Source organism: Neofelis nebulosa, chromosome 6, assembly GCF_028018385.1.
Source record: "Neofelis nebulosa isolate mNeoNeb1 chromosome 6, mNeoNeb1.pri, whole genome shotgun sequence".
In the NCBI taxonomy this organism is placed as follows: domain Eukaryota; kingdom Metazoa; phylum Chordata; class Mammalia; order Carnivora; family Felidae; genus Neofelis; species Neofelis nebulosa.
Window position 1 is genome coordinate 148696535 of NC_080787.1, and position 12553 is coordinate 148709087.

General features: G+C 40.2%; 1 protein-coding gene across 2 annotated transcripts in view; it reads right to left on the reverse strand.

Moving 5' to 3' along the window:
- The window catches only part of PRKN (parkin RBR E3 ubiquitin protein ligase), a 1360952-nt gene that overhangs the window by 221202 nt on the left and 1127197 nt on the right, over positions 1 to 12553 (reverse strand). The window lies entirely within an intron of this gene.

The following is a 12553-nucleotide window of genomic DNA, read 5'->3' on the forward strand; positions in this document are numbered from 1 at the left end:
ATGAAGACAGAATTGAATCCTAGTGTTTTTTAAAAGGATAACTTTGAAACTGGGATTTTCACTTTGATTGATATCTATAACCAACATTTACTTTCATTCTGTTCCATACCATAAAGACTATTTTAGAATCTGATTCAGAATCTCCTCAGGAAAATGCATTACAAAGTTGTGGGTCATTTCCACAAAGTCACTGATAGCTATTAAAAAAAAAACCTCAAAAAAAACAAAAAAAAAACCTTTGGGGGATTAACTGAGTACAACTTTTTTAGAAAGCTCTTGCTGAATTTCCTCAATAACCATGCTGTGAGGTTGAGGAAACTCATTTGGAAAATATATTCCATTGAAAAGCATTAAAAGCCACATGAGTCTTCAATCACTATTTTTCCTTTTAATTTCCTTGCAAATCATCATGGGGCAATTGTGATATCCTTTGGGTTCAATGGAAAACCGTGAGCACCCGGGCTTGGGATAAAAATTGAAATGGATTTCAGCTCTCTGATGTGCTACTGGCACTGGCCACATGACGCAAATAATCTGCAATTTGCAGATTGCTGCTGTTTGGTGTGAAATGCTTTCAGGATTAATTTCTCTCTTGGCTATAGCTTAGAATCCCTAATGCAGGCTTGACAATTACAGTTACCTTCTATTTTTCCCTTAAGTGCAACTTTGGAAAGGAAACTGGCTAACGATGAAATGGCATCAAAAATAAATGATGATTCCATGTGATCAAAGACAAGGCAGCAAGACACTGAAAGACTACTTTTAATCACAAGCCAAAACAGGGTGGGGCACATCTGAAGGCCAGATCTGTGGGTGGGTTTCACGAGCTTTTTTCTCCCTCAGTGAAGCTGGGTTGATTAGGGTCTCTGTACTTTGCCGAAATGGCCATTTCTGAATTAGTCTGAGAGTCAAGTGCTCATTGTTTCCATGGAAAACTCACTAAGACACCTAGACTGAGCAACCAAGCGACTGCATTCAAAGTTAGCAGTAGGACTTGATATAATCAAATTTCAAAGCATTATTACTTTGACAAATAGAACCAGGCTCATCTCAGTAATTTCTCTGTGTGGGTAGATTTTTATTTGTCTGTGAAGGTTCTTTTATGCATTACTTTTCAATAACCAACACTTGATGAGTCCAAGACTCTCTTAACCAGTTAAAAGGAATCTTTTTTTTAAAAGGTATTTTTAAATGTTTACTTATTTTTGAGAGACAGAGAGAGAGAGACAGACAGACAGAGCATGAGTGAGGAAGAATCAGAAAGACAGGGAGACATAGAATCTGAAGCAGGCTCCAGGCTCTGAGCTGTCAGCTCAGAGCCCCATATGTGGGGCTTGAACTCATGAACCTTAAGATCATGACCTGAACCAAAGTCGGACACTTAACCAACTGAGCTACTCAGGTGCCCCTAAAAGGAATCTTGAAGGGATTCATCTTGCATTTAGCAATTTTACTTCGAGGTACGTTTCAGAGAGAAACTTAGGCAGTCACACAAAGAATATTTACAAGAATATTTAGAGCAACATTTCTATTAAAACAGCAACAACAAAAGAAAACCTCTGAAATGACCTGTAAGAGGAGAGACAAAGCTATCCAACAAGTACCCATTGTGCACCCCGTTGGTGCTAGGCCCTGTAGGGAACTTGGGCCACGTTGGTGGAGAAATTAAAAAAAAACACAAAAATCCTTTCTTGGAGCTTGTGTTCTAAGGGAGGATAGATAATTCAAATAAACTAATAAAGAGGAAAATTAGATAATACTTTTAGAAGGTGATGAACACTATGTCAAAAAGCAAAAACACAGAACAGTGTCAGGGAGACAAGAGCAGGTGGGATAGTTTTAAATAAGGTACTCAGAATCTATCTCCTCATCAGAAAATCACATTTAAGCAGAGACTTTTAGGAAGTGAGTTAATAAGAATTACTTGGGGTGAAATGTAACAAATAGACAAAAACATAAAGTCAAGAAAAAGGCTGCGGTAGTTCACACCTAGTACGATATCCTTTATAAGAAGTCCACAAAACCTACTGAACACTATGGATTCATACAAATACTGGAAGAGTATAAAGTCATGCACACAAATGTTAAACACCAAATTCAGGGGAAGATGTAGGGTGAAATAGGATCATGGAAAAGGGGAGGGGATGCTTCCAATCTGTCTTTAATATTTACAAAAGAAGGTTTTAAACCTAAGCAAGTGAGCCTAGTTAAGAGAGTCTCTTTTAAAATGGGGTTGGATCAAACTTCTAGAGGAGAAAACAGGCAGCAACCTCTTTGACCTCGGCCGCAGTAACTTCTTACTTGACATGTCTCTGGTGGCAAGGGAAATAAAAGCAAACATGAACTATTGAGACCTCATCAAGATAAAAACCTTCTGCACAGCAAAGGGAACAATCAACAAAACTAAAAGGCAACCGATGGAATGGGAAAAGATATTTGCAAATGACATATAGGATAAAGAGTTAGTATCACAAATCTATAAAGAACTCACCAAACTCAACACCCAAAAAACAAATAATCCTGTGAAGAAATGGGCAAGAGACATGAATAGACACTTCTCCAAGAAGACATCCAGATGGCAGAGACATGAAAAGATGCCCCACATTGCTCATCATCAGGGAAATACAAATCAAAACCACACTGAGATACCACCTCACACTGGTCAGAGTGGCTAAAATGAAGAACTCGGGAAACCACACGTTGGTGAGGATGTGGAGAAAGGGGAACCCTCCTGCACTGTTGGCGGGAATGCCCCTCTGGAAAATAGTATGGAGGTTCCTCAAAAAATTAAAAATAGAACTACCCTACAACCTAGCAATTTAACTACTAGGAATTTATCCAAAAGATACAAAAATGCTGATTTGAAGGGGCACATACACTTAAATGATGATAGCAGCACTATCAACAATAGCCAAATTATGGAAAGAGCCCCAATGTCCATCAACTGACGAATGGATAAAGAAGATGTGGTGTATGTGTGTATGTATATATGTGTGTATGTATGTGTGTATGTACGTATGTACATACCCACACAATGGAATACTACTCGGAGATGAAAAAGAATGAAATCGTGCCATTTGCAACAACGTGGATGGAACTGGAGGCTATTTTGCTAGGTGAAATGAGTCAGTCAGAGAAAGGAAAGGTAGATATCACATGATTTCACTCATGTGGAATTTGAGAAACTTAACAGATGATAACAGGGGAAGGGGAAATAAAAACAGAGAGGGAGGCAAACCATAAGAGGCTCTTAAATACAGAGAACAAACTGAGGGTTGATGGAGGGTGGAAGGAGGGGAAAATGGGTGATGGACATTAAGGAGGGCACTTGTTGGGATGAGCACTGGGTGTTGTATGTAAGTGATGAATCACTGGGTTCTATTCCTGAAGCCAAGACTACACTGAATATTAATTAACTTGAGAATAGTGTGTGTGTGTGTGTGTGTGTGTGTGTGTGTATGTATATATATATATATATATATATATATATATATATATGGTGTGTATATATACACATATACATACATACACATATATATACACACACATATATATGTATACATATATGTAAATACAATACAATACAATACAATACAATACAATACAATACGGTTGGGAGGCCCCGAGGGAAGAAGAACTTACTCACATCCTCATTAGGAGGACATGAGAACGTCTTGAACTTTTCAAGCTAGCTATGGCCTTCAGCCTGGATTATCTGAATTCTCCACTTTGAAAGGAGCCAATCCGGTTTCAGGAGCTTCAACCACTCATTTGCATGTTAACCGATCCTGTTTAAAGTAGTTTCAATCCGGTTTGTACAGAGGATCTGAATGAGAACTGCACTCAGGACCTTTCATCTTGATAATCTGCCCCTCTTTGTCTTCCTCATAACACAGGTTTCCACCTGAAGCTGTGTCTCCCGAACTGCAACTCCAATTGCTCAAATAAAGGTCTACTTGCTTTAATTTCCAGGGAATTCTTTCGTGGTCGACACCTTTCTTACAATAATTGCTAAAAATAAGTTAACATTTCTGTAACACTTAACTATGGAGAAAGCACTCTTCTTGGTGCCTCGTGTTAAAATAACTCATTTAGTCTAGCAACAACTCCGTGAGAGGGGTACTATTAGTGTCTATTGACAGACGATGAAACAGAGACATAAAATTATTAATTAACTTGGCAGAGTTCCATGAAGTAGGGAGCATAGTCAGACATAGACAAAGCTGAGTAGTGGGTTCATGAGCGTTTATTACATTCCTATATCGAATTGTATGCTTGTAACTTCTCATAAGAAAAAACACACACGAAAACTTGAAGTATATACACAGAGAATCTTCAGAGAAGTTGAATAAAAATTCAAAAACTTATAGACCTGAGTTTATCCTTATCGTGAACATATATGGACACATAAGAAGTTTAAAGAAGGAATGCCTAATATAACCACTACATTAGGAAGCATGGTTTATCTGAGCAGATTTTGTAGCTTTAGGAATAAGCTAAAAAAAGACTACATATTATTTATTCAGCTTCTCACTTAGAGATGAGGCAGTGACTCCCCAAAAAGCACACAAAGCCTCTTCTTGGAGCTCAAAATAGGGTGTATTAAGCTCAGATGTTTGTGATTTCTTAAGTGCACATTGGTATTTTCTGGTTTGTTGCAGCTGTCGTATTCATCCAAATATCCCTTCTGAGTCAATTCCCAGTCGCTATGAGATGACCCTTCTTCCAGTGAGGAGCTACCGAAGAATAAGATTCACTGATAATGAGATAGTCACCAATTTGTTTTCATTTCACCAATAATAATAAGTATTATTATTATTACTAGCGGGAGGTGACTTCTAACCAAAAATTCATTTATTCTTTGTTGAATAACTTCCCTATGTCTACTGTGCACGAGGCCAGGTACTATAGAGAGAGCAAAAGTGAATTCTGGAAGGGGTTCTGCCTTCATGGAGTGTGCAGAAGAAATAATATGCACATCAACAAACAATGTAAATAGAGAAACAACCGAGTGTGCCAAGAACAATCAAGAAGGAGATGTTTTAAAAAAACAAACAAAACAGAAGGAGGAGGAGGAAAAGGATCAAAGGCCTGCAGGCTGGAAGCACCAGGTGTGTATGGGGAATCAAGAGGCTGTCTGCCTGCAGATGAGAATTACAAGCACCTGCATCTTACACAGCTTAACTATTGGGGCTGAGAACCAGGACCTAATTGTTCCAGAAAAATCCTGCCTTGGAAGATAAGCTTGTAATGCAAAAAAATAACCTCACTGTTTGTTTCCAGAAATTTCTGAAAATAATTTACCGCGGTATGCTCATCTGAGTAGCCATTTCCTTTAGCAGGAGGACTCACTGCTCGCCCAGGCAAAGGCTCATGTATCAGGCAATGGTTTTCTTATCGATCCTCCCTTTGAAAACCGTGACTCATTGTGAGTCAACTTTTATGTCATGTACTTTTATGTCATGAATCTCGCCCCATTTCAATCAGCTTTCCACCTGAAAGATCTGTCTTAACCACTTAAGCCCAGATCCCCAAGCCCTATAAATGTTGGCATCCCTCTCCTGTAAGAGCCCCGTGAGTGTTAATGTGGTCAGGTCTCTCTCTGCAATAGATCTAATAAACGCTGCTCTAGTCGATCAATAGACTTTCTGGTAGTCATTTGGGAGAATTGACACAGAATACATGAAATGCAAGAGACAAAAATGCAGTAACGAAAATTAAAAACATTTAAAAATTTTTTTGTGAGTTATGTCAAAACAGTTTAAAAAATAGAAAATCGTTCTTAGTGTGTATGTTCTTGGCACGTTGCCTACACCTCTGTATCTCGTAAATCCCTTCTTTTGCTATTGACCTATATTTTTAATGCTTTTTGCCTTTAAATTTCTAAAGGTGGCATTTTAGTAATCCAGCAGCCCTCCCATTACAAATTTAGTTTTGATGGTCACTCAACACACATGAGTGACCATGGGAACATGAGGCTCTCAGAACAGAAAATGATCCTAACCCACCACTTCCCTTCTTCTACTGCTCTCAAAAGTTCATTCTTGGTTGAAATGAGGGAATGGAAAGGGGGAAGCAATGGAGATGCCATTTTGGGGGCCCCTTGGACACGTTTTCCCATAGCCTGTGGCAGTCGGTTTACTCAAAGGAGCATGTCAATGTCTGGTTAACATTATGGGGGAAAAAGAACCTTTGGGGTTAAATCTGAGTGGATCCAATCAAAAAGGAGACATATTATCTACATCACATCAGATAAATCTTCATTTAGTAGGTTTAGTAGGACAAATTACCAGGGTCGAAAATGACGTTGCTTTAGGGTAAAAGGATTCTGAGTACCAATTTATGGACATACCCATTTATGGAAGATACCCTTTTTATAAACTGGGAACTTTCAGCATATACTTATTTTTTTAAGATTTTTTTTCACGTTCATTTCTTTTTAAGAGACAGAGAGACAGAGTGAGAGTGGGGGAGGGGCAGAGAGAGAGGGAGACACAGAATCTGGAGCAAGGCTCTAGGCTCTAAGCTGTCAGCACAGAGCCTGATGTGAGGCTCAAACTCAGGAACCGTAAGATCATGACCTGACCCGAAGTTGGACACTTAATCGACTGAGCCACCCAGGTGCCCCTACACTTTTTAAAAAAATATTTACTTTTATTTATATAAATATTTGTATAAATATTTTTTATTTATTTTGAGAGAGTGAGAGAGAGAAGGGGCAGAGAGAGAGGGAGAGAGAGAATCCCAAGCAAGTTCCGAGCTATGACTAGTACAGAGCCTGATGAGGTTTGAACTCACCAATTGTGAGATCATAATCTGAGCCGAAATCGAGTTGGACGCTCAACCAACTGAGCCACCCAGGTGTCCCTGTACTTAGTTTTGAATGCTACATTTTGTCCTAGAATGGTTCTTTAAAATGGACTTCCTCGGGACATATTTAGACTCTACTCAGTTTGAGAAAATAAAGAATATCCAAAGCGATATTAAAGCAATAATGAAATGTAATTGGATTTTAGGAATTGATACAATTCTAAAGGGGGCTTAAAGATGAGAGGAAGAGATCAATTAGGAGATAAAGTAGGATGGGGGAGGGGACAAAAAAGAGTTTATATTTTTACAAGTACTTAATGGTATTCTGTTTCTGACTTTTTGCCTCTTAAATTTATTTCGATAATTTCCCTTTTTGCCTTAGTGCTACGCTTTTGGTTTCTTTTATTCGTCTTAGTCGGGGCATAATTGCATTCATTACTGAAAGGCATATTTCAAATTCTTAAAAAAAAACAACAAACAACTTTTTTTTTTAATACTCTAAGTGCTGTCACTTAGATTCATCACTGCTTTTACATAGTTTGGGTATTTAGAGTTTGTATGCTGACGTGATATACATTGGAAAGAGATGAGATAAATAAAACCCCAAATCCAATTTCAAGGACAAATAAAAGCTTCTATGATGGGAAAAAAGCCCCCCAAATTACAGCTTCAACTATATCGTTAATGGACTATGATTTGATTGTCCAGATCTTTTTACCTTCTTACATGAAAATTAATAATCATTATTTCCTTTAATTAGCTAAAATGACTAGATATGAGGAACTCTCATCCATCGGCAGAGCTCTCCGAATGAGTCCAAGTTTGGTATTTATATTCTGAAGTACAACATTTAAGGCATCCAGCCAGGTACCTTTAAAGCACAGGGATAATGAGGTCTTCCAACACATTTAACAAGTTTCTGGTTACCACACCGACAGCTGGCAAAGACTGGAGTCGTTTGCCTCTTGCGTGCTGCCCAGCTGACAGCACCATAGGCTGAGAATGGGCCCTCCACACAGTGAGATCCCGCCATTTTGCCTCCGACGCCTCCACAGGTCTATAGACTATTTGCCTCAAGCACTTATCAACTACAATTACAATTGTACAAATTACAGTGACAAACTACAACTACAATTCATAGATCCTGATGGAGTCGGTGTTTCACAGCTGCTGATTAGCCTGGTAGAAATTTTCACCCATCTGCAATGTCCTTTGAGAAAGTTCTTATACCAACCAACGTTTACCTTCAGAATGTTCATAGGTTTGAATAAGCTGCTCTAGTGAGAAAGCCCCTCAACCCGGCTTCATCCAAGAGGTGATTTTAGGACCCGTGTGCTATCATTTTGGTCTAAGTTTACAAACTCTTGGTCTCCGTTGTATCTGCGTTTTGGTTATTTGGTGGCTTCACACGTGTTAATTAACTATCATGTCCAATAAGTACAAAAGCACAGGGAGTTCTTTTTTTTTGGAAGTGTTGAGAAAGAAGAGGCCGGTGAAATCTGGAATCAGATAATATGTTAAACAGAGAAAATGTGTTAAAATGGAAGATGGTAAGAAAACGACAATCACTGAAGCAGCCTCAGGGCCGAGTCACTGGATAATGGAAAGCAGACTGATTTATGGACTCTGTGAAAAGCACTGTGCCCAGGCCATCAATAAATAGCAAAAGATAGGAACATGATTGACGAAGTGGGGGCAAAATGGAATCCAATCGATGTCGATGTAGAAGGCTGGGGTTTTGTTTGAGGATTTCAGGGAGAAGGAGGGAGAAGTGCAGGTGTCGAACTATCAGTGCGGAGGGTGTTGAAGCCAAGTTCAGCCAGTGAATGGCAAGTTTCTGCCAACATAGGGGAATTCCTTTCAAGGCTTCAGGCTTTGTCATGGACTCCGGGCTTTAGTGTTGCTGAAGCTGGTCTGTGTTGGAAAACAGATGTCTAATGGCCTCTCTACCAGCAAGAAGGAAGGCTTTGATGCACCCTCCCCACTCCATCCAGTGGAAATACACATAAGGGTTGCAAGGGGAGGTACTCTTAGTCACTTCTGGTGCATGAAACAGAAGAATTTTCAGAAAATATACTGCCTTGAAGCAGAGGAGCTTTGCTACAATCGCCTCATCTTATTATCCAGACTAGTTATTAATGATGTGATTCATGAATAGTTATCTGGGGGAGATTTAAAGCAAAATAACTCATACTCCAAATTTTTTTAATATTCATCATTATTCACAGTGTAGTTTCTAAGTAGGAAGAGAAAACCAAGAGCATATTTATGGGAGAAACTATATACTGTTAATCCGATATACTTAAATTAGCTCAGGTTCATTCATTCAACCAATATTTATTGCCATGCACTGTTTTATGTAGTGCGGGTACAGCAGTGAACAAAACAGAAAGGCCCCTGTCCTCATGTTACGTACATTCTAGATAGGAGAGCAGACAGGAAACAATTAACAGAATGTCACATGTTGACGAGTGCTTGGTAAAATAATAAAATAGGGATGGGGCATGACAGGGAACTATTCTATATGGGTGGTTAGAAATTCTTCCCCCAAAAGGCACCACCTGAAGGGAGTGATGGAGGACATAATCAACCATGCCATGTGTTTACTTGGGGGAGGATGATCTAGGCAGAGGGCACAGCAAGCATGGGTGCCCAGGGGAAGAAGCATGTGCTGAAAGAGCACTGGAGGGCCAGTGGGCAGGATGAAGAAAGGAGAAGAGAGTCGTATGCAGAGAGGTCCTCTCCTCCCCCCAGTCAGGGCCCTTTTAAACTATTTGTAATGATTTAGTCTGTTACTATTTTTGTTTAATTAAAACATTTTTTTTAATGTTTATTTATTTTTGAGAGAGAGACAGATTGCGAGCAGGGGAGGGGCAGAGAGAGAGAGAGAGAGAGAGAGAACATGAAGCAAGCTCCAGGCTCTGAGCTGTCAGCACAGAGGCCAACATGGGGGTTGAACCCATGAACCGCAAGATCGTGACCTGAGCTGAAGTCAGACGCTTAACTGACTGAGCCACCCAGGTGCCCCTAGTCTATTACTATGAATAAGATGAGAAGGCACTGGAAGGTTTTAAGCAGAAGAGTCACAGGATCTGTTTTACTTAAAAAAAAAAAAATCAGTGTAGCTACTGTGTTGAAATAGTCTGTAGTGAAAAGACAGAGGTGGAGAGCCAGCTAGGAAGCCATGATCCTGTCCAAGTGAGAGATGACAGTGGCTTGGGCCAGGGTGGTGATGGAGACGAAGTGAAAACTGGTCAGAATCTGAACATGTTTGAAGATATATTGACAGGATTTGCCAATAGACGGCAGGTGGGAGTGAGGGAAAGGCCATGGTCACAGATGACAGCAAGGTTTGTAGGCTGGAGCACCTGGAAGGTTAAGAATGCCATCGGCTGATAAAGGGGAGACTGTGGGAGGAGGTGGTTTGGGTGTAGAGTGAGTGGGGGTACCAGCTGTCCAATTCTGAGTATGTTAAATTTCAGATACCTATTATCCATCTAAGTGTGGAGGGGACAGAGTCAAGTCTGGAGTTCTAGAGGTTCAAGAGAGAGAAACACATGTGTATACGTGCTCTTTAAAGCCATGACACTGGGGACCAGCCAAGGAGAGCAAGGGGGCAGAGTGGAGGTGCAGGCCTGAACTCTGATCACGCAAATGCCAAGGATAGAACATAACACCGCCATTAGAATGATACTGTAAATAGCTATTTAATGATGAGCATAGGTGTGTGTGATGTGGTATTAAATAAAGAAATCAGATTATGAACAGCAGCATGCATTGGATAATTCTGTTTTGGTAAAGTGATTACATATGCATTAGAAAAATACCGGGAGACCATGTGCCACTGTAGTGACAGTGCTTTTCACTTTAGTGGAGGAAATACAGGGGACAAGTGCTTTCTTATTTCTACATATACATGTTTAGTTGCTCTGATTGTTGATACTTATACTGGATAAGGGAAAAAGTGATCACATTGCATTAAAAAGGAGATTTCTCTTGAAAATTCTCAAGTTGTGCTTAAAAGAAGTCAAATGCTATGCAGCTTTTCGTCTTAGTTTTCCTTAAATGACTTTGTCATAGGAGACACTCAGCTTCCAGAGGAGACTGCACTAGCTTTGAGCTCTGACAGGGATCCTGATCTGCCCAGTCAGGCTGCTCTCTCTGGCCTTCCTCCGTGGCTTGGACAAGGGGCACGCTTTCACCTGCCAGCCATCCTCACCAAACATCCCCTGCCCCTCCAGTGTGCCACAAATCTGTCGACAGGCACCCATTTCCTCCCCTGAGTGAAGCCTGGGAGACACCTAATAGTCTCCGCAATCCCCAAAGACACTATTATGATCACCATGAAACTTCTGAGTGGATATAAAACACAATATAGTGGTGATGCTCATCATGCATCATGATTGAGCTCGTTCCAATAGGGTAATAGGTATCTGCAAAAGAAATTGGTCTAAAAATTATGACCATTATTTTGACTCTAGCTTTGCAAGTTTGTGCCTCAGTCCCTAGTACTAGAGGCAGACATGGCCTGGGTCCACAGACCCCACAGCTCTTCAGGTTCTCCTTTTATTCCAGGCCAGTGCTCAGTGGGGAGCCTTCTTCTCTACTGGCCTGAGGTCTGTCTGTCTGGCCACAGCTCCTTGGAGCAGATCAATGCTGACCTCCTTGTAGCTGATCGAGGCTCCTCGTCCTAGGGGAAGCAGCACTGAGCAACCCTGTGGTTGATGTGATTGGTGAAGAGAACATGGACAGATAATCAGGCCCCAGATGAGAATTTTTTTCTTTGCTTGTCGGCCTGACATTTGTAAACATTTATTATTGGTATCAATCACACTAGCCAAATGATTTCCAGATCCCCACATCAACTTTGGCTATATAGACCCAGGCTTTTTTTTTTTTTTTTTTTTAAATAGCCTTCTGAGTTATTTGCTTTTTATTATAGTTTCTTTATTTAAAAAAATTTTTTTATGTTTATTTTTGGGAGAGAGACAGAATGTGAATGGGGGGAGAGGGAGACAGACACAGAATCTGAAGCAGGCTCCAGGCTTCCAGCTGTCAGCACAGAGCCCGATATAGGGCTTGAACTCACGAACCACGAGATCATGACCTAAGCGGAAGTTGGCCACTTAACCGACGGAGACACTCAGGCACCCTATTATAGATAGTTTCTGATATGGAGTTTAATTCTTAGAATATTGAGGATCTGGTGATGTTCCCTGGAGAGTTGGTGGTGAGGGAAGCCATTCATTCATTCATTCATTCATTCATTCAAATATTTGTTGGGCATATACTTGTTGAAGCTACTTGGGGAGCGTGCATCAAGCAATAATGGAAACAGGTAAGATTCTTGCTCTCATGGAGCCACACAGAGGCTTTGGATCTGAATATCAAGTCTCTCCTTCTATTGGCACATCTTGACATTGATAACGAGATCAGTATAAGCTCATGATATATTTTTCCTTTAAAAAAATATATATACATATATATATATATATATATATATATATATATATATATATATATATAATGGAGTATTATTTAGCCATAAAAAATGAGGAGTGACACCTGGGTACTTGAGTCGGCTAAGTGTCCAACTCTTGATTCTGGCTCAGATCATGATCTCGTGGTTGTGGAATCAAGCCCCACGCTGGGCTCCATGCTTAGTGCTCAGTATGGAGCCTGCTTCAGATTCTGTGTCTCCCTCTCTCTCTCTGTCCCTCCCCCACTCATACTCTCCCCCCTG